Below are 22,570 nucleotides of genomic sequence, written 5' to 3'. Positions count from 1 at the left end.
TGGTAAGGGTCTGAAAAGGCAATTCATTGTCATGGAGAATGCACTAAGCCTGAGCCTTCGGTAGACCTCTCAAAATTATTCATTGGACATGTTTCATTATATAAGCTTTGGGGATTCTCAGAAGTAACAAATATTTTTAAGAAATAGTTCTATCATGAATAGATAAGAAAATGTGGTATATATATATATACAATGGTGTGTTACTGAACCATAAAGAAGAATAAAATCATGTCATTAGCAGCAAAAGGATGGATGTGAAGGACACTACTTTAGTTGAAGTAAACCAGACACAGAAAGACAAGTCCCTCATATGTGGAAGGTAAAACAAGTTGACCTGAAAGTAGAATAGTGATTACTAGAGATTGGAAAGGACATAGGGTAGAATAAGGGAGGCTGGATTGGATCAGTGCATTATCTATGTATGTATGGAAATATCACAATGAACCTATTAATATAAACAATACATGAGGATCCAAGATGGCGGACTAGAGGATGACTGCATCTCCAGTCGCTCCAGAACCCAGGATTCAAGATGGGGAGGCATTGAGAGACTTGGACTAAAATAGAGTATGGGGGTGAGTCTCCCCCACCGGTGATGCGCTGCCCGGGCGGCAGGCCCGGATTTGGGTGGCTTATTAGAGTAGGGCAGAGCAGCTAGAGTCCTCCCCAGGCGGCCTGCGCAGTCCGGCGGTGGGCTCCTCCCACAGGGCCAGATTCTCCAGCATCTCGGAGCAGGACCCCAGTGAGAGCCTTTCTGCACAGAACCAAGCTTCAAGACCCTGAATCAGGGGGGCGAGTTCCTGCCCACAGGTTGCTTCAGGGACCAGGACAGGGCAGCCAGGGACTTCCCGAAGCAGACCGCAGCCTGGGCCCCTCCAGCGGGAAGCGCCTTTCCAGGCTAGCTTCTCAGAGCAGACCCCCCAGTGAGAGCCTTTTCACACAGAGCCAGCTCCAAGTCCTGGAACCAGTAGCTGGCTTGGGGCAGCTTTCCTTGGAAGCACTGCATTATCAAGTTACTCCAAGACTTCAGGCTACTGAAGGCAGGAGGGTGATACACTGGAAATCTACAGGGACACTATAAGCCAATAGAAGAATTCTGTAATATCACAAAGTCCCACTGACATCTGACCAATATGAGAAAACAAGGGAATAAAATGTCCCAAACAAACCTAGATAATATAACAATAAAACCCAATGACAGCACAGCAGAAGAAATGTCAGAAAGGGAGTTCAGAATTTACATAATTAAAACAATCAGGGAAGCAAACAAGGAGATGAAAGAGCAAATGCAGGCAATGAAGGAGGAGATGAAAGAGCAAATGCAGGCATTAAATGATCGCACCAATCAACAGTTAAAAGAGCAAATACAGGAAGCAAAAGATCATTTCAATAAAGAGTTAGAGATATTGAAAAAAAACCAAACAGAAATCCTTGACATGAAGGAAACAATAAACCAAGTTAAAAACCCCATAGAAAGCATAACCAATAGGATAGAACACCTGGAAGACAGAACCTCAGATACTGAAGACAAAATATTTAATCTTGAAAACAAAATTCACCAAAAAGAAAAGATAGTAAGAAATCATGAACAGAATCTACAAGAACTATGGGATATCATGAAAAGGCTAAATTTAAGAATTATTGGGATTGAGGAAAGCTTAGAGAAACAAACCAAAGGAATGAACAATCTATTCAATGAAATAATATCAGAAAATTTCCCAAATCTGAAGAATGAAATGGAAAACGAAGTACAAGAGGCTTATAGGACCCCAAATATACAAAATTACAACAGACCCACACCAAGACACATTATTATGAAAATACCTAACATACAAAATAAAGACAGAATTTTAAAGGCCGTGAGAGAAAAGAATCAGATTACATTCAGGGGGAAACCAATAAGAATATCAGCAGATTTTTCAATCCAGACCCTAAAAGCTAGAAGGGCCTGGAACAACATTTACCAAGCCCTGAAGGAAAATGGATGCCAACCAAGAATCTTATACCCAGCCACATTTACTTTCAGATTTGACGATGAAATAAGATCCTTCCATGATAAACAAAAGCTAAAGGAATTTACAAAAAGAAAGCCAGCATTGCAGAGCATTCTCAGCAAAATATTCCATGAGGAAGAGATGAAAAACAATGATGCAAATCAGCAATGGGAGGAACTAGCCTAAAGGAATAGCCAAATAAAGGGGAAACCAAATCATGTCAAAAAACAAAAATGAGTCAAATGACTGGGAATACAAATCATATCTCAATAATAACCATGAATGTTAATGGCCTGAACTCATCAATCAAAAGACATAGACTGGCAGAATGGATTAAAAAAAAAAATCCAACAATTTGCTGCCTGCAAGAGACTCATCTCATAGAAAGAGATACCCATAGACTAAAGGTGAAAGGATGGGAAAAAATATACCATGCACACGGACACAGCAAAAAAGCTGGAGTATCCATCCTCATTTCAGATAACGTGGACTTCAAGCCAAAACTAGTCAGAAGGGATAAAGAAGGACATTACATACTGCTTAAGGGAAGCATAAATCAGCAAGACATAACAATCATAAACATCTATGCCCCGAACATTGGCTCATCCATGTACGTCAAACAAATCCTTCTCAATTCCAGAAATCAAATAGACCACAACACAATAATACTAGGTGATTTTAACACACCTCTGTCACCGCTGGATAGATTGTCCAAACAAAAATTGAATAAAGAAACCAGAGACCTAAATAACACAATCAAAAATTTAGACTTAACTGACTTATATAAAATATACCATCCAACAAAGAACGAATACACTTTCTTCTCAGCAGCACATGGATCCTTCTCTAAACTAGACCATGTCTTATGCCACAAAGCTACTGTTAGCAAATACAAGAAGATAGAGATACTACCTTGTACTCTATCAGATCATAATGGATTGAAATTAGAAATAAATGACAGAATAAAAAACAGAAACTTCTCCAATACCTGGAGATCAAATAATACACTATTATATGATGAATGGATAACAGAAGACATCAGGAGGGAAATAAAAAAATTTTTAGAAGTAAATGAGAACAAAGACACATCATATCAAAATCTCTGGGACACTATGAGAACAGTACTTAGAGGAAGATTTATTTCATAGGATGCATTGAACAAAAGAAGTAGAAATCAACAAATAAACGACTTAATGCTACAGCTCAAAGCCCTAGAAAAAGAAGAGCAGACCAACACCAAAAGTAGTAGAAGACAGGAAATACTTAAAATCAGAGCCGAAAACAACAAAATTGAAACAAAAGAAACAATCGGAAAAATTAACAAAATAAATAGTTGGTTCTTTGAAAAAATAAACAAAATTGATAAACCCTTAGCCACACTAACAAAGAGGGAGAAAACTCAAATTACTAAAATTTGGAATGAACAAGTAAATATCACAACAGACACGAGTGAAATACAAAACATAATGAGAAGCTATTTTGAAAATCTATACTCCAACAAAACAGAAAACCTTGAAGACATCAACAAGTTCCTAGAGACATATGAATTACCTAAACTGAACGAGGAGGACAAACACAACTTAAATAAATCAATTTCAAGCAATGAAATAGAAGAAGTCATCAAAAGCCTACCAACAAAGAAAAGTCCGGGACCAGATGGGTTCTCAGCCGAGTTCTACAAAACCTTTAAAGAAGAGCTCATTCCAATACTTCTCAAAGTATTCCATAAAATAGGAGAGAACCCTCCCAAACTCATTCTATGAAGCCAATATCACCCTGATACCTAAACCAGACAGAGACACATCGAGGAAAGAAAATTTCAGACCAATATCCTTGATGAACATCGATGCAAAAATTCTCAACAAAATTTTGGCAAATCGCATACAAAAATATATGAAAAAGATAGTGCACCATGATCAAGTGGGTTTCATCCCAGGGATGCAAGGTTGGTTCAACATCCGGAAATCAATAAATGTCATTCACCATATCAACGGAGTAAAAGTTAAGAATCACATGATTATTTCAGTAGATACAGAAAAAGCATTTGATAAAATACAGCATCCCTTCATGCTCAAAACACTAGAGAAAATTGGGGTAGTGGGAACATTCCTTAACATTGTAAAGGCCATCTACACTAAGCCCATGGCCAATATCATTCTAAATGGTGAAAAACTGAAAGCATTCCCCCTAAAAACTGGAACAAGGCAGGGATGCCCTGTTTTACCACTTCTATTCAATATCGTTCTTGAGACTCTAGCCAGAGCAATTAGACAGACCAAAGAAATTAAAGGGATACGAATTGGAAAAGAGGAACTCAAACTATCCCTGTTCGCTGATGACATGATTATATATTTAGAGGAACCAGGAAATTCCACCAGAAAACTCTTAGAACTCATAAGTGAATTCAGTAAAGTAGGAGGTTATAAGATCAATGCTCATAAATCCAATGCATTTTTATACATAAGTGATGAATCTTCAGAAAGAGAAATTAGGAAAACTACCCCATTCACAATAGCATCGAAAAAAATAAAATACTTGGGAATCAATCTCACAAAAGACGTGAAAGACCTCTACAATGAGAACTACAGAACACTAAAGAAAGAAATTAAAGAAAACCTTGCAAGATGGAAAGATCTCCCATGTTCTTGGATAGGCAGAATTAATATTGTCAAAATGGCCATACTACCTAAAGTGCTATACAGATTCAATGCAATTCCAATTAAAATCCCAATGGTGTACCTTACAGAAATAGAGCAAGCAATTATGAAATTCATCTGGAAGAATAAGAAACCCAGAATAGCTAAAGCAATCCTCAGTAGAAAGAGCAAAGCAGGGGGTATCGCAATACCGGATCTTCAACTCTATTACAAAGCAATAGTAACAAAAACGGCATGGTAGTGGTGCCAAAATAGACAGGTAGATCAATGGTACAGAATAGAGGACATGGACACAAACCCAAATAAATACAATTTTCTCATACTAGACAAAGGTGCCAAAAATATGCAATGGAGAAAAGATAGCCTCTTCACCAATGGTGCTGGGAAAACTGGAAATCCATATGCAACAGAATGAAACTAACTCCCTATCTCTCACCCTGCACAAAACTCAACTCAAAATGGATCAAGGATCTCGGAATCAGACCCGAGACCCTGCATCTTATAGGGGAACAAGTAGGTCCAAACCTTCAACTTGTTGGCTTATGATCAGACTTCCTTAACAGGACTCCCATAGCACAAGAAATAAAAGCAAGAATCAACCACTGGGATAGATTCAAACTAAAAAGCTTACTCTCAGCAAAGGAAACTATCCGTAATGTGAAGAGAGAGCCTACAGAATGGGAGAATATCTTTGCCACTCATACTTCAGATAGAGTGCTAATTTCCAGAACCTATAAAGAACTCAAAAAACTCTACACCAAGAATACAAATAATCCAATCAACAAATGGGCTAAGGAAATGAACAGACACTTCACAGAAGAAGATGTACAAGTAATCAACAGATATATGAAAAAATGTTCAGCATGCAAGGCAAGCACTCTACCGACTGAGCTATCTCCCCAGCCCAATGTTCAACATCTCTAGTAATAAGAGAAATGCAAATCAAAACTACCCTAAGATTTCATCTCACCCCAATTAGAATGGCGATTATCAAGAACACAAGCAACAACAGGTGTTGGCGAGGATGTGGGGAAAAAGGTACACTCATACATTGCTGGTTGGGTTGCAAATTAGTGCAGCCACTCTGGAAAGCAGTATGGAGATTCAGAATGCTGGAATGAAACCACCATTTGACCCAGATATCCCACTCCTTGGCCTATACCCAAAGGACTTAAAATCAGCATACTACAGAGATATAGCCACATCAATGTTCATAGCTGCTCAATTCACTATAGCCAGATTGTGGAACCAACCTAGATGCCCTTCAGTTGATGAATGGATAAAGAAACTGTGGCATATATATACAATGGGATATTACTCCGCCATGAAGAATGATAAAATTAGGGTATTTGCAGGCAAATGGATGAAATTGGAGGAAACCATGCTAAGTGAGATAAGCCAATCTCAAAAAACTAAAGGACGAATGATCTCGCTGATAAGCAGATGAGGACATATAATGGGGGGTAGGAGGGGTAGGGGTTAGGGTTAGGGTTAGGTTTAGGGTTAGGGATAAGGAGGGTGGTAAGAATGGAGGAAGGAAGGACTGTATAGAGGGAAAAGAGGGGTGGGAGGGGTCAGGGGGGAAGGAAAAATAACAATGAATCAAACAACATTGCCCTATGTAAATTTATGATTTTTCATTAAAATAAAAAAATACATGATAATAAAAACAAGAAAAGCATTTATGTTAAAATGTGTCTCTTGTATTTAGAGATAAAGCATGATGTCAAGACAATGTGTTCATTGTTGGCCTCTGATACTTATTTGGGGGAAAATAAATCTTCAAATTCAACATGGATATTAAAGACTAACTTTAGGAGGTTTTGCAAGGATAGATATATGATTTAAGACATTTCAATATTCACAGATGGAACTAATATTGGACTTATTTATAATAACCCAAGATCTGTACAGTTTCCTCATTTCATGAAAAAATATTATGAAGAATTTCTTTGTTCTTTATGCCTTGACTAATCTTTTCAATAGGTTCTCATAAAGGATTTTTCTTGAGTGGTTCTCAGAATGACTATATATAGAAATGTGTCAATCATGTTTTAATTTCATGTGAAAATAAAAGAGATGAATTAAGTCAACTTAAGTCAACTGTTTGGTATGTGAATTTATTGATACCTCATCTATCTCTAGCCATCACACTAGGCATTCTCTCATATAATGAACTATGGGACAAAAACAGCATAACTATTTTCCATTAGGGGTAGCAGGATTTCTAATCAGATATGCATTTTTTTGCAAACAAAGGCAACGAGGCTTCTATGTAAGTCAATGTCTTTGGTGCCTGATTTTTTTTTTTTTTCAATTACCAAACCCTTGCCAGTGGCTTCTTTATGATATTATAATATTTTTACTGATGAACAGCTTTTTATCAAAAGCCTGGTTGTGAAAATTGACTCTTGAGAAGAACAGGGCAATGAATCTGTTAAATCGTGAACTTCTCTGGATTCACTGATTTGTACTGCCAAGGTAAACCAGCAGGAAGCTGCAAGTCATACTGAATTATTTTAGTTCCTAAAAGAAAAGCCTTTGGAACCTTAGAACTTAGTAATATGACCTAGTCTATCTGACATAAGTCAATATAAAAACTGGCCATGTGAAGAATGATTTTGGGTCTTAAATAACAACATCAAGAAAAATATTACAATTAAAGAAATTATCTACTATGCTGTTCAATATCTTCTTAAGATATATATGTGTATACATGTATGTATATTAATCTTTCAATTTAATGTTAAAATATTTCTCCTAATGCATTTTGGAAGTTTCACATAATTATGCACTAGAAACTATATAACTTTAGGCTTGGCTGTCAAGATTTTTAATGCTAGATTTAACTCTGAGAGGCAGAAACTAATCACAGTCTAGATTTTCAGTCAACTGTCTTCCACTTTTCCTCCCATTCCTGACTTCTGGTCTTCTCATTCCCTCCACTTAACAACCCCTAGTTATCCTTTAAGTCTCAGTTCGAGTGGTTCTTTGCCCTTAAGAATGTTCCCACACATCCCTTGCTGAGGTTATCTGTTCCTTTCTCTATGCTGGTCCTTTGCCCTTTCCTCCTAACAGTGGTCACTTGAAGAAGTGATCCTTGATTTTCTCCTTTCCTCTATCTGGTTATAGGCTTCTTATCTAATTCTGAATCTTAAGGACCTAACCCTTAACAGGTACTTTTTAGATATCTGGTCACTAAGGAAGATGTACAGAAATACAATGTTATTACTTATGAGAATGTGAAAAGGTAGAACCTGGAGAAAGAGCAGGAATGGGTTTGGGGGCCAGAGAAAGTCTGGAAAATGGCCAAAAACTGTTATGCTGGGTATTTCCATTTTGCTTGCCATGTTCTATAAAATTATCAATGGTCTATGTAGCTTATATTTTGCATAACGTATTTAAGATATAAATATAATATATACATGCATGTTTTTAAATGAATAACAAGTGTGAAACCAAATCATTACTTATATATAGTTTTGAAATTTTAACATTTGTAAGAAAATTATCAATATAAAATATGCATAGTCAGATTAACATAATAACATATATGTATATTTATGATTAGAACAGAGTTTCATATAGTGAGTCTTAGAATGGACATGGAGGTAAACATGCTAAAGATCTGTAAGATGATCTACAAGTAAGTGGAGTCATTACTGTCCTCATTAAAACAATGATTGCAAATCTACACTTTCCTTTTAGTAGAAAGTGGTATTTCATTTATATGTGATTTTATTTCAACTGCAGTATCATTGGATAAACTGTGAGAAAATATTTAAATCTCACAAATTCAAGCACCTTCTGTTTCCTAAATGTTCACATGTTATATATGTGTGCACAGAGAATGTTCACCAAATAAATTGTTTACTGACTAATGCAAAAACTCAGTTTAAAAATAAAAATGATATAGTTTTTTTATGGAGTGTGCCATTTCTGGAACCTCAAATAAGAAGGATAGATTCTTTCACTTCACATTGAAAAGCATTACATTTTTGTTAGCATTTTACTTAAAATTTCTTGACCCAAAGATAAAAATTTATAGCCATAGATTAACTATTTTAATGATGGGACACGGAAGCAGCAAAACATTCTTTTCTACCTGTGGTGTTAGTATGATTGCCTTCTTAGGAAAGTAAGAAAAAACACAATCCCTGGATGTGAAGTTTTTCCCCACTTCTCTTTAGTTTAAATCTCAAAGGTAATACATATTTAGCAAATAGTCTAGTGCCATAAAAAATGTTTGAAATGTGGTGATCATTTAAAATATCTGTATGTATTTAATGGCTGATTATTATAGAAACCATGATTTAAAGCTAATATATTTTTAAAATTTACTTGGCATCTACTTAGATTTAGCATTTATGAAACTATTATGAAAATAATCACTATCTAAATATTTGCTCTCTGCTTTTCATAACACAATCACTTTCAGCTCTGCTTTCCACAAAACAATCACAACCAATTATAGGCGAATCACTTACTGTCCTGTTACATTAGCTTGATGAAATTAGTGGCTAACAATGCTTGGCAAAAAGTGATGGGAATTTCTTAACAGGTTCACATAAAAATTTTTCTGGGGAAATTAAAAATCATATCTTTATCAAAATAACCGAATTTTCTTTCTAGGATTATGCCTCCAAATCTCACTTATGGACTTAACTGTCTTGCTCCCAAAATAGAAATAAGTAGCTAATGTAATTCTTCAACCCACAAAGTTCTTGATGGGGAGAGAAAAATTCTTACTTTTCTTAAAATTTTCATGAGAGAATAGGCCTGTAGTGGTGACACAGAGGCAGATTACAGACCTGGGACTATTTGAATCTACAGTTAATGCTCTTTCCTTTCTATCACATTATCTCTTAGGAAAAAATAAGACTCCCTGCCTTTCTGCATCTATTCCCCAACATATATTTATATTTTCTCTATATCAGAAGAGGTAGGTGATATGGGTTGAATTGAGTCTCCCCAAATTTTGGAAATCCTAAGTTTTAGAACCTTAGAACGTGACCTTATTTGTAGACAGGGTCTTTACAGAGGTAATCAAGTTACATCATTAGAGTAGGCCGTCATTAGGAATATCAATATGACTGGTACTCTTATGGAAAGGGGAAACATGGACACAGTTGTGCATAGAGGAAAGACAATGTAAAGAGACATAGAAGATGGCTATCTATAAACTAAGGAGAGAGGGCTGAAATAGATTCATTCTTTACAGTCCTCACAAGGAACAAACCCTGCTCACACCTTGATCTTGGACTTTCAGTCTCACAATAAGACAATAGATTTCCTTTGTATAAGCTACCTAGTTAGTGGTGCTTTGTTCACTGGCCCTAGCAAACTTATATAGCAAGCTTTAGAAAAGTTAGAGAGGGTGGATATAGTGCTAGTCAGTTTTCTGTTACCATAACAGATGCCTGAGACAATCAACTTACAAAGAGGAAAGGTTTATTTTGGTTTACAGTTTTGGAGGTTTCAGTCAATGATCAGGTGACCCCAATGCTTTTGGGCCTGTGGTGAGGCAGTATATCTGATGGGAAGCATGTTGCTTACCTCATGGTAAGGACTGAAAAGAAGGAGTGGCCAGGGTCCAACTATTCCTTCATGGGCATGCCTCCAATGACCTGAAGACCTCCTACTAGGCACCACCTCTTAAAGGCTCCACCACCTTCTAATAGGTCAACCTGGGGACCAAGCCTTTAATAAATGGGCCTTTATGGGAGTTATTCCAGATCTAAACTATAGCAACAATCAATGAAGAAATAGTACAAACAATGGCAGGATTGAGCTTGTATTTGGGAGAGACAACAAAGAAGCAGGAGGTCTGAAAGAAAAGGTTATGTGGAAACCACAGTATGAGAACCAGCGTTACCCTTCCCTGTGCATACTTACACTCTGTAAAGCATCCACATTCAACCTGTGGTACATTGTTTTGTTCTTACTCTTAGGGACTCAGAAAATTCTTATAAGCTAGAAATAACCTCAAAGATCACTCCTTTCAATTATAAAATTCTATGTTTTCTCAAAAAGTTTCATATAAATTCTTCAAATCAAAACCTTCTCATTTGTTCTGTTACACAGTTTTCATCTGACAGCTAAGGAAATAAACTTTTATAATTATATTCCAATTATTGGAATTCCCAAAGTCATTTCCCAATATCAGGTGCTAAGTTTTCTGGCAATTGAGACTAATGGTCTACTTTTTTTGGTTCTATGATTTCCTCACTTTTGGTTACCAATTGTTAAGCACCTTCTACATGAAAGTGCCTAAGCATGTAAAAGAATGATTTATGGACTATAAATAAAGCACAGACAAGGCATGATGGCAGGATAATGAAGAAAAATTATTGAGCACTTATTATGGAAAAGAGAAGTTGTAGGGATTTTTTATATTATTGAATTTTATCCTTAAATCAACTCTCAGCCTGTAGATTAATAGATACATTTTATAGATGAGAAACCAAGGCTGAAAGAAGTAACTTATTCAAAGCAACAGAGAAAGTAGATTATCGGATCTGGGATTTGAGTTCAAAAATAAATACTTTTCTCTCAAACTATGTCTTAGCTATGGGACAATACTTTTCCTTCAGGACTTTCAGAATAGGGTTTAGAATATTTGTTTCCAATTGATGTTATCAGAAGTAATACTTACATAGCAGGAGGAATATACATATAAGTCTAAATAAAAACCTCCAATACCTTACCTTATTCCTATCATAGCATATTTATTGCAAGTATGTTTATTCGATGTCTGGATGCCTCACCAGACTTCAAGCTTCTAGAGGGTCAGGCTCAGCCTGTTTTTGGTCACCACTGCATCTTAGCAATGAGGACACTCTCTGTTACACAGAACATCCAATTAATTATTTGTTGAATAAATATATTGATAAATATTTGAATTTAGTTAAGATTTTCATTAAGATAGTATTATGGGCTGAATAGGTTTACCCAAAAGTTCATATGTTGAAGTCTTAATCTCCAGTACCTCAGAAGGTGATTATATTTGGAGATAGGATCTATACCAAGTTAATTAAATTAAAATGAGGTCAATAGGGTGGGCCTTGATTCAATATGAATGGTGTCCTCATAAAAAAAGGAAATGTGAACACAGATTTTTCAGGAAGAAGATAATTTGAAGACCTGGACAGAGGATGGTCATCCACAAGTCCAGGAGAAGAGCCTGGAATAGATCCTTCCCTCACTGCCCTCAGAAGGAACTAACCCTACCCACACTTTGATCTCAGACTTCCAACCTTCAGAACTGTGAGAAAACACATTATGCTTTTGAAACCATCCAAACTCTGTGGTACTTTGGCAGTTCTAGAAAATGAATACAGTGGTATACAAAACAAATTTTTTCAATTAAAAAGGTTTATGTAAAGATTTCACACTACTTTATAATGTTTTGAACCTGTTCCAGGAGCATTATCATCCATTCTAAAATAATAAAATCAACTTAATGCATCATATATATTTCCCTGGCCATAGTCCTAGAAGAGGGTCTATACCAGGCATCATTTATTGTAAAAAAATTAGTTGATCCTTTGAAGAAGAAATGACATACAAGCTATGTAATTTTAGAAAGGAATACCAAATTTGAAATGTAGTGATTTCCCCAGAAGTTCCAAATTTTCCTTTTTCAACCAGTCTTCGACAGGCAGTCAGTAGAAGAGTCAATAGCAATAAGTGAAATAGTTTGTATTTTGTAATTTTGTTGGAAACTGTAGAAAGAAAATTTAAGAAGTCCAAGCTAAAGGGCAAAGTAATTCTGCTTTTGTGAATTTTTAGCAAAATTTACAGCAAGGTTCCTAGCTAAAAGTGAAGAGGTAGAGTGGCTACCCAATAGACTTGTGATGGCAAACCATGCAGTCTCTCCCAAAGCTTCCTGTCATGTTTTTCTTCACTGATGTAGACATGATAATGTTAAGGCTTTATTTTAAGGATTTTATTGGGTATTGGGATTGGATTCACTTCATGACAGTTCATCTTTCAGCTGGCTGGGGATGTACTCTCTGGGACTGACCTTGCCTTCCAGCTCAGAAATCCATAGATCTCATTTATATTCATTTGGTTTCTCCAAAAATGACAAGCAAAGAAGATTCTACTGTGTTAAAATCAGGACTTTGATATGTTCAAATGCTTTTTAAAACTGGAAAATAGTCAGAAATGTGAAAATGATTTGGGTTTATATTATATTCTAAATACGGGTTAACTGTACAGAGGTATATAAACACACTAATTGTAATTGTAAATTACCATGTTGTGCAGGAAAACAGACATATGGCAGGTGTCTCCACTTACTGAGCTACACTACAGCTCTTTAACATTAACAGGCATCAGATTCTAAAAAAAATTCTAATTTGTAGCAGTCTTTCTTATATTTTCCAGTACTCCTCCAGTTAGAGAACTGCCTTTCTTTTATAGAAACTACAAATGTGACTAAAAATGAAAAAAAATATATTTAGTCTTTTAAATATTGCTTTGTAATGAGAAATTGCTAGTTTAGAGATACAGAAGAATGAATTTTTTTTGAAACCCTAAGTTTCATAAAGCCTTAATGGACTTTTATTTTATTTATTTACAGGCAGTGCTGAGAATTGAACCCAGTACCTCAACACATGCTAGTCAAGTGCTCTACCACTGAACCACAACCCCAACCCTGGGGTTATAAAGCTTAATAAGATGTTTTGCCCCATTCAACAATCTAGTTTAAACTTTCTATCTGTCAAAAACTGTACAGTTTTGTAATAGTTTTAACTGTAACATGGCATTACATTTTATTTACTTAATCCTTTGCTGAACACTTAGGTTATTTCTAATATTTTGTTGTCAAAATTTTTAAACACCATAATGATCACCCTTGTCAAATTTTATCACAAATACGTATAATTTTCATATCTTAGAGGTCAAAATCATAGACCAAAAGAAATACTCATCTTAAAAGCTTCTCATAAGAATTATCTAGTAGCCTTTCATTGAAGGTTGTACCAATTCATATTCTAATAAGTGAAGTACCAAATATTTGTTTCTGCTATTTTTCCCATTCTCATTTTCACTTTTTCATAACACCTGGTAAGACAAAGCCACCTCACTCTATCTTCAAAATTTCCTGAACTATTTTCCTAAGTTTTATTCTTTCAGTTTAGAATCACTTTGTCACATTACACTAGGATTTTATTGGAATGGTATGGTAGTTTTCACTTTAAAAACATTGTTCTACATAGACAATACCATTTTTCACTCCAAAAAGAATTCATCATGAACACATTTTGCCAAGAAAACCAATACTGTTTAGTAAGCAAGACTATTTCTAGAAGAAAACCGTAAAAAAATGGCTATTCTGAAAAATCCCTGTGACACAGTACTTGTATAATAAATAAGGATATATAGATCACTCATTTCAAAAATATGAAATTATAGAAACAGATGCTGATTCAAGGAAAAAAGGTCTGAAATAAGGACATAGATTCAAACATCTCATATTTTCTTAGACAATAGATAAAAACAAACTGGGAAGAGGAAGAAATTATTGTTTATGGTAAGAATGTAATTAAAGTGTTAAATATTGATAAAAGCACAAGAACAAGAAAGGTAATAATCAATGTAGTATTTGTTCTGAACTTGAAAGTGTTACATGAAAAATGATTCAGGAACTTAATACTATACTGAGCTGGGAATATCCAGAAAATACAGATTTTTTTAAAACCAGGAATTACCTATTAGGCAGTGTTAAGGGAAAACTGAAAGTAAGGTAGCCAAAGGAAAGGTGATTCTTAAATTCTAAATCTAAAAAGATTAATGGTCCCCTTTGAAATTTTGATGAAGATTGTCAACCATCTTTAGAAAAAATGAACAAATACAAATGTTTACACTCTAAAGGGGGTTCAAGGTTTTCAGGTTAGGATTGGGCTGAGGGTCTAGATCAGTGGTAGAACACTTACGCAGCACACATGAGGCCACAGATTCTATTCCCATTACCACAAAAACAATAACAACAAACCAACAAAGAAACACAAAAACTTTTTTTCCTAAAGGAAATACAAGAAAATGGAAACATCTGATAAACAGTTTCAGAATGATGAAGACCACTGAAACAAGTGGTTGGAATTAATTAATTAATCAATCAATTTTTTGGTGCCTGGGATTGAACCCAGGAGCCTTCAACCACTGAGCAACATCCCCAGTACTTTTTATATTTTATTTAGAGACAGAGTCTTGATAAGTTGCTGAGGCTAGTTTTGAACTTTTGATCCTCCTGCCCCAGCCTCCCAAGTCACTGGGATTATAGGCATGTGCCACTGCACTCAGTGGAATTTATTTTTTAAATTAAGGTTGGGGTGTCTGGTACATACAAAGACTTTGTACTGTTGCTGACATCTGCCTCTACTAACTACTTGTACTGAAATTGTTCTTATTAAAGGTATCAGTAGCATCTTTGAAACAGAAGAAAATGAAGAGTGTGGTAGTTTATATGTATACATCTTCAAAAATCTCTGAAAAAGATCTGAAAAAATACTGAAAAATTCTAAATCACTTTTATATAAAGGTTTTCCTAAGGCTTAGTATTTTCTTCTCATAGCAAGTCAAGAAGACTAGGGATGAAGAATATCACTTCAAATTATGTAAAGCCTGATTAATGACACGTGCCAGTCAGTACTGGCCTAAGCAGAGGTAGAACAGATGTGTGAATGATGCGACTAGGCAGGTGCTATAGACTACTGGTGTTATTCCCTGATATTAAGAGTCCATCACAGTTTCTTCAAATCTGCAGAGGCTACAGAAGAACTGAAGGAGCAGCCTGAGTCAGTGCCTACTCAGTTTTTAGGAGCTGAATACTTATAGGACAATCAGTTATCCTCATTAAATTCTACCTGATCTCTGTTGAAACATCTCCCTTCCGAAGTTTTACAAAAAGGGCTGTCCAGGAAAAGGAAGGAATCTTGTTGGTGCTGTGTGACTTTTAGTGGAATAATCTAATAGTAAGTGATTAATCATCTGTTGAATCTAAAGCTAAGCAATTAAGGTTTGTCTCTGCTTACACTAACCTACATGAGTCCTCAGTCCTCTCTCTTCAGACACTGAAGAAGTATAGATTTGTCACACTGGATCTTTGTGGTTTGTGTGTGCAGGGAAATGGTCTCTCTGGGCTTCTATAAATTGTGGAGCAGAGACCAGGCACTAATTCAGCTTCCCCCACAGATGAACTTGTAGACTCCATGTCATTGCATTTAGTTCAGGAGTCAGAAGAACTGAGTGTTTCTAAAAATTTTTACTTCTCTTTATTTTTTGTTTTGTTTTTATTTTTGAGACAGGGCCTTGCTATGTTGCTAGGGTTGTTCTAGAATTCCTAGACTCAGTTGATCCTCCTGAGTCAGCCTTCCAAGTAACCAGGATCACAGGTATATGCCACAATACTTAGCTTATAAATTTTCTTAAACATAAATATTAAGAGCATAGCCAGGTGTGATGGTGCATGTTTATAATCCTAGTGACTCAGGAGGCTGAGTGAGGAGAATGGCAAATTTGAGGCCAGCCTCAGTCCAACTTAGCAAGGTCCTAAGCACCACACTGAGACTCTATCTTGGGAAAAAAACGAACAAAAAAACAACAAAATACAAAACCCCTGGGTTCAATCCTCAGTTATCCCCACCCCGAACAACAAAAAGAAGAAATATTATGAGCAGAGATGAAGGTTTCCTTGAGCAATGATAAAAGTCTCAAGGATAAAGAGGCTGCAGTGTAAAAATGAATCTTCTCCACATGTGTGAGGCTCTATTTTAAGCAGGGTCATAAGAGACACTAACTATTGGACACTGTTCATTTGCACCTGGCTTGTGGCTATCATATTTCCAATGTGATTCTGAATTCTTTAGTAAAAAAGCTGAGTACTCAATCTAATCTTACAGGAATATATATATATATATATATATATATATATTCTGTATACCTATCCATTGTCTACCTAAAACAATGCAGCCTGCGTGTTTTGAAATTTTAAGAGTTAGAAGAATGGAAGGACTTCATAAATATTAACCTGAATTTTTGTTTTTAAAGAACTTCACTCATTCCTGAAAGCTGAGCTGTAACTGGGGCTGTTCCATGCCGTGGAGTATGGGAGATGTGATTTAAAACTTGGTTCCACTGCCTAGAGGTGGGTCACCTAATCTAGGAATGCTGATTAGGTTGATTAGATCACCTAATCTAGGGATGTTATCCTAGGTAGGGATGTTGTGAGAATGAGGATTATTCCATCAAAGGTCCTAGATCCCCTAGGTGTGGGTGCAATGATGTGGCAGCACTGAGGAAGGAAGTAATGGCATTGATAGTTATTATAATCCTAGGAAATAGATACAGGATATCATACATTCTTATATATTTTTCATTTTTTCAGAGCAAAGTGATGAAAACCATCACCCTTTCATATAAAAACATTCAATAACAGCAGAGTATAAGGGAACTTCCTCAACATGATAAAGGTTGTAATGACAAACCTATAGCTATGGCAATGATTTTGGTTGCATATTGAGAATCTAATTCAGTTGCAAAGCTGAATTTAAACATGAAATATTTACAATGGCAAAATTTAAGATCTATCTAACACACACATACACATACACACACATAAAAGCTTAGTGTTTCTAAAAGAAAAAACCAAAAGGAGGTATTAGTAATGCCTGATCATGTGTGACAGTAAAATTAGCCATGGACTTGAGCTCAGAGGATGTAGATTCCTCTGGTTTCTATTGTTGACTTCAGAGAGTAATTTTCCTTATACCTACCTAGAAAAAAAAAAAAGAGCAAATAAACTAAGTTCTCATCTAAAAATCATTGGGGATTGGGAATGGAAAGAAAAGAGAAAAAACTAGGAAAAAAGTTGTTAACAAAAATAAAAGTTGAAATTAATTATGGAACAAAGACTTTAATAAATAGGATAAAAGTAAAAAACCTGTCCATTGAAAATACCTCTAGATAGAGCTTCAAGATGGTGAATTAGAGGTACCCAACATTTGTCTGCTTCTTTGAGATAGTCTCAAAATAGATACACATTGAAGTGAATGACTGTGGGAGAATGGTGAAGTTCAATAGAGGACATACAAAGACTTGGGGAAACCCAGAGGCTTTGGATAGTGGAACAGAGGGTAAAATGGAGTGCCCCAGCACATGGCAGCATAGCAGAGCCCAGAGGTAGAGGTGCATGAGGGAGAGTTCTAATGAGTACCACTAGCACAGGAAACATGAAGAAAAACGTTTTAAACAGACAAGATTTGGGTTTACAAAGCAAACCAGCTCTGGAGAAGTTCTCTCCACTTCCCAGCATACTTTCATGGTGCTGTAATGTAGAGCCATCTTAAGAAGGTCCTGTCTGACCTTACTGCCCTAGAAGTCAAAAGTCCCTGCATTTTCCTGTCTCTGGGGCCTCAAAGCAATATTACTCAGGGAGTAGCTGCCCCATGAATCCATTTGGTCCTGTAGAGAGCCTCTCAACACAAATCCACTGAGAATTCTATGTGGTAAAAACCTGGATTTCAATGTGTAAGGGACTGGAGGATGCTTCCCTTTTAAAACTAGCAGATCAAGAAGCCAGTTATAGGAGAACAGGGTAACTAGCAGTTATGTGTGATTTTTGCAGAGGAGCTGTCTCAGAACACCAAGTAGTAGGTGATGGATTGCCTAGGGCCAAACATCAACCATCACCAGTACAGATAATTGCAATTCCAAAGCATCTCCTTATAATGAAGAGAATATGGCATAAAATATGTCAGAGTCCTTGACATGCTTCAGTGTCCAGTGTCAGCTCTGCACTTGGAGTGTACAGCAAAAAAAGGCACTGGTGCACACCATGCTACCTTAGTGACACACTACAAAGTTGGTGACTGCCCTGCTCCTAGAGTGAGGTTGCACTCATTGCAGAGTAAATCTTTCCTTGAAGAGCAGAGTTCTTGCCTAGGTCATTTTGGTGTGCAGGGAGGTTGAGAGGTATTCCAATGGTTCTGGCCATAAACAACTACTGCTGATTGCCAGACAAGCACAACAAAGGAAGAAGGGAGTGAATAACTCCTACCCTTTACTCCCTCCAAAGGGCATACGGCTTAAGAAGGCATGGATAGAAGTTCTGATTGGCATGGGTTATGATCATCCACTCTTGCCTGTTCATAAAATACCTTGGTGGAGAGGAAAGTTTTATTTTTATTAAGATTTTTTTGTTTTTGCTGTTCTTTGTATTCGTGTATATTTGTGTACATATATGTTTTCTTTTTCTCTTAATACTTTTTTTTTCTTTCCCTTTCCCCCCACATTTTTATCTTCCTCCTATTTTCCCCCTTTATTGCTTTCTTAATTTTTAAAAGTTATTTTCCATTTAGTTTGTTTTATTTCTTCTCCATTTTAGCATCTAACTTTTTATTAATTTTTTTCCCTTTTTGTTTATTACATGTACTTTCTGCCTGTTTGTTTTCTGTTGTTAGTGGTAGTATAGCTGATTTAATTTCTTTATACTTTATTATTTTCTTTATACTTTATTTCTTTATATGCTTGTTGCTGTTTAATAGATTCCTTCTTTCTATGTGATGCTGGGGATCAAGCACGGCCACTTTAGTAGTTTGGATGTGGGTGCTGCTGCTGAGCTCTACTTCCAGCCCAACTCAGAGAAACTGCACCTCACAATAGTCACAAACAGCCCCACTTGAACCTTGACAGATATTCATCTTAAAAAATATAAGGAAGAAAGTGTATTTGCTCTTTGTTGGATGGTATATTCTATAAATATCCATTAAATCTAAATTATTGTGTTAAGATCTATGGTTTAGATAAGAGCCCCTAGCCATAGACCTGGTCCTACGTAGGCATGGTAAGGGGTAGTCTGAAGTCATGCTCCTGGAAATGCACCACCCATAGCAACAGTAGAGAGAAATAACACAATGGTGTGGACAATGAATCTATGGGGGACCTCAGCATAGATTATTCCTATATCCTATGAGCCCACATATTGCTGACAAGATTGGAGGAATAACCACAGAGGGTGTATCTCACATACTGTCTATGTCATGCCTGCTTGAACTACCAGAGGGACCCTATTCTTGCTAGTCTTACAGAGAAATGAGGTCCCTGAGGCTCTGACACAGTACACATCACATCAAAACTGTCTAACCATAGCCAAAGAAGCCACAGAGAAACTATACTATGAAGTACAAATGTAATTAAACTCAACATTACAAAATAAACTGATATCAAGAAAAGGTTGCTAATTAAGAAGGTTCTCACATTTAAGTACACAAATGTCAATATGGAAACACAAGAAAAATGAAAAACAAGACAACATGACACCTAAAGTAAATAAATCAATCTATATTGACTGATTCCAAAGATACTGAAGTAAATGAAATACTAGATGAAGAATTCAAAAGAATGATTTTTAAAAAGCTCAGTGAATTCCAAGAGGATACAAATTAAAACAGATAAAGGGTTTTATGGAAAAAATGCAGGATATGAATGAGAAATTCAATATAGAGATAGAGATTTTTAAAAAGAACCAAACAGAAATCAAGCAAATGCAAAGCTCAATAAGTGAGATTAAAAACTCAGGTGAAAGCCTCACCAATAGACTAGATTGTGTAGAAGAAAAAACATCAAGGCTTGAAGATAAGGTTAGGAAATTATCACATTCAGACAGTAATAGAGAAAACAAAAGAAAAAAAAAAGAATGAATAAACAGAATATACAAGATCTCTGGGACACTATTAAAAGACTAAACACATGCATAATTGAAATAGATAAAAGACCTATAGACTGAAAGAATATAAAACCTATTCTGCAGAAAGACAGCATAAAGTTCCCTGAATTTTGGCAATCAGGTACAAAGCAGCATTTAGAACCCCAAACAGACATGACCAGAAAAGAATGCCTTCATTTTGCATTATAGTTAAACTGCAAAAAAAACAGATAAAAGAAAGAATATTAAAAACTGCAAGAACGAAGCACCAAGTCACTTATAAAGGCAAAGCCATCAAAATAACAGCAGGTTTCTCAATAGAAACCCTAAATTAGGCCAGGAAACATGAAATGACACATTTCCCATTCTGAAAGAAAATAACTGCCAACCTAGATTACTTTGCCCAGCAAAGTTATTCTTCAGAATTGGAGTATAAGTAAAGACCTTCCATGATAACAACAAATTAAGGGAATTCATGACTAGTAAACCAATGGGAATTCTCTACCCAGAAGCAGAAGAATGACAATCATGAGAGCATGGGAAAAAGAAATCTTACCAGAAGAGTAGACAAGCAAATGAGAATTAGGAAAAAATCATTACTAATACAGAAAACTATTAAGCTCTAAAATAAATTGGAGAGGAAATAACAAACATAAAATAGTCAAAACGAGAGAAAGAAAAACAACAAAATGATAGGAACGAGCACATTTCAATAATAAAATGTGAATGATGTTAATTCTCCAATTAAAAGATGCAGACAGGCTGGCTGTGTTAAAAATAAGATCCAACAATATGCTGCCTGCAAGAAATTTACCTTACCGGCAAAGACAAGACCAAGAGTAAGAGAGTAAAACATGATATTCTAAGCAAATGGAATCTGAAAGAAAGCAGAAGTAGCTATACTAATGTCTGACAAAAAGACTGAGCCAAATCAGTTAGAAAAAACAAAATCACTGCATACCGATAAAGGAAACAATTCTTTAAGAAGACAGAATGATTGTAAATATTCAGTACTCAACAATGGAGCACTCAATTTTATAAAAACAAACAATATAGGATACAAAGGGAGAGGTAGGCTCCAATATAATAATGAGTAACTTCAATACTCAACTCTTACCAACAGATAGATTATCCAGGCAAAAGAAATCAACAAAGAAACAACAGAGATAAATTACACTATAGATCAAAGGGGTTTAACGGATATCTACTGACTATTCCATTCAAGAGCTGCAGAACACACTTCATCAGTATATGGAACTTTTTAAAAAATAGATCATATACTATGCCATAAAGCAGTCTTAACAAATTTTAAAAAGATGAAATAATTTCTTGTATCTCATCACATCATAATGAAATGAAATCAACAGCAAGATAAACCATAAAAATTATAACAACATGTGGAGATTGAAAAATACACTTCTGAACAAACAGTGAGTTTTGAAGAAATCAGAGTGGGGGAAATTAAAAATTTCCTAGAATGAAATGAAAATAGAAACACAACATACAAAGCTTGTGTGACATAGCAAAAGCAATACTAAAAGGAAAGTTTATAGTTATGACACAAAGTGAGTGAGAGAGAGAGAGAGAGACCTCAAATAACTTGATGAATTTAAAAGTCTTAGAAAACCAAAAACATACTAAACCCTAAATAAATAGAATGAAAGAAATAACAAAGACCAGGGCAGACATAAATGAAGTAGACATTAAAAGGATGTTACTAAGTATCATTAAAACAAAGAGTTGGTTCTTTTAAAAGATAAAATTGACAAATTCTTGGCTAAAGAGAAAGAAGATTCAAATAAGTACCATTAGAGATGAAAAAGGGGATATTACAACAGATACCACCAAAATCAACAGGATTATTAGGGAATACTTAAACTATATGCCAATAACCTCAAGATCTAGAAGAAATGGGCAAGTTTCTAGACATATAAGACCCACCAAAATTGAACCAAGAGGATACAAACTAAGCAGATCAATAACAATGAATGATACTGAAGCAGTAATACAAAGTCTTCCAGCAGAGAAAGACTAGAATTGGACAGATTCATTGTTGAATTTTACTGAACTTTCACATGCACTTCAAATTATTCCATAAAACTGAAAGGGACAGAACTCTTCCAAAATCATTTTACAAAGCCATTATTACCCTGCTTCCAAAAAACTGATAAGAACACAACAACAACAATAACAAAACAAAACCAAAA

The 22,570-nt window shown here is 35.6% G+C and overlaps 1 protein-coding gene across 6 annotated transcripts in view; it reads right to left on the bottom strand.

The window, feature by feature from the left end:
- ARB2A (ARB2 cotranscriptional regulator A) overlaps nucleotides 1-22,570 on the bottom strand; it is a 530,196-nt gene that overhangs the window by 103,176 nt on the left and 404,450 nt on the right. The gene's annotated exons all lie outside the window — the stretch shown is intronic.

This window comes from Sciurus vulgaris (genome assembly GCF_902686455.1).
Source record: "Sciurus vulgaris genome assembly, chromosome: 6".
NCBI classification, from domain to species: domain Eukaryota; kingdom Metazoa; phylum Chordata; class Mammalia; order Rodentia; family Sciuridae; genus Sciurus; species Sciurus vulgaris.
The sequence above is the reverse complement of the archived record's forward strand: the minus strand, read 5'-3'. Positions and strand labels throughout refer to the sequence as shown.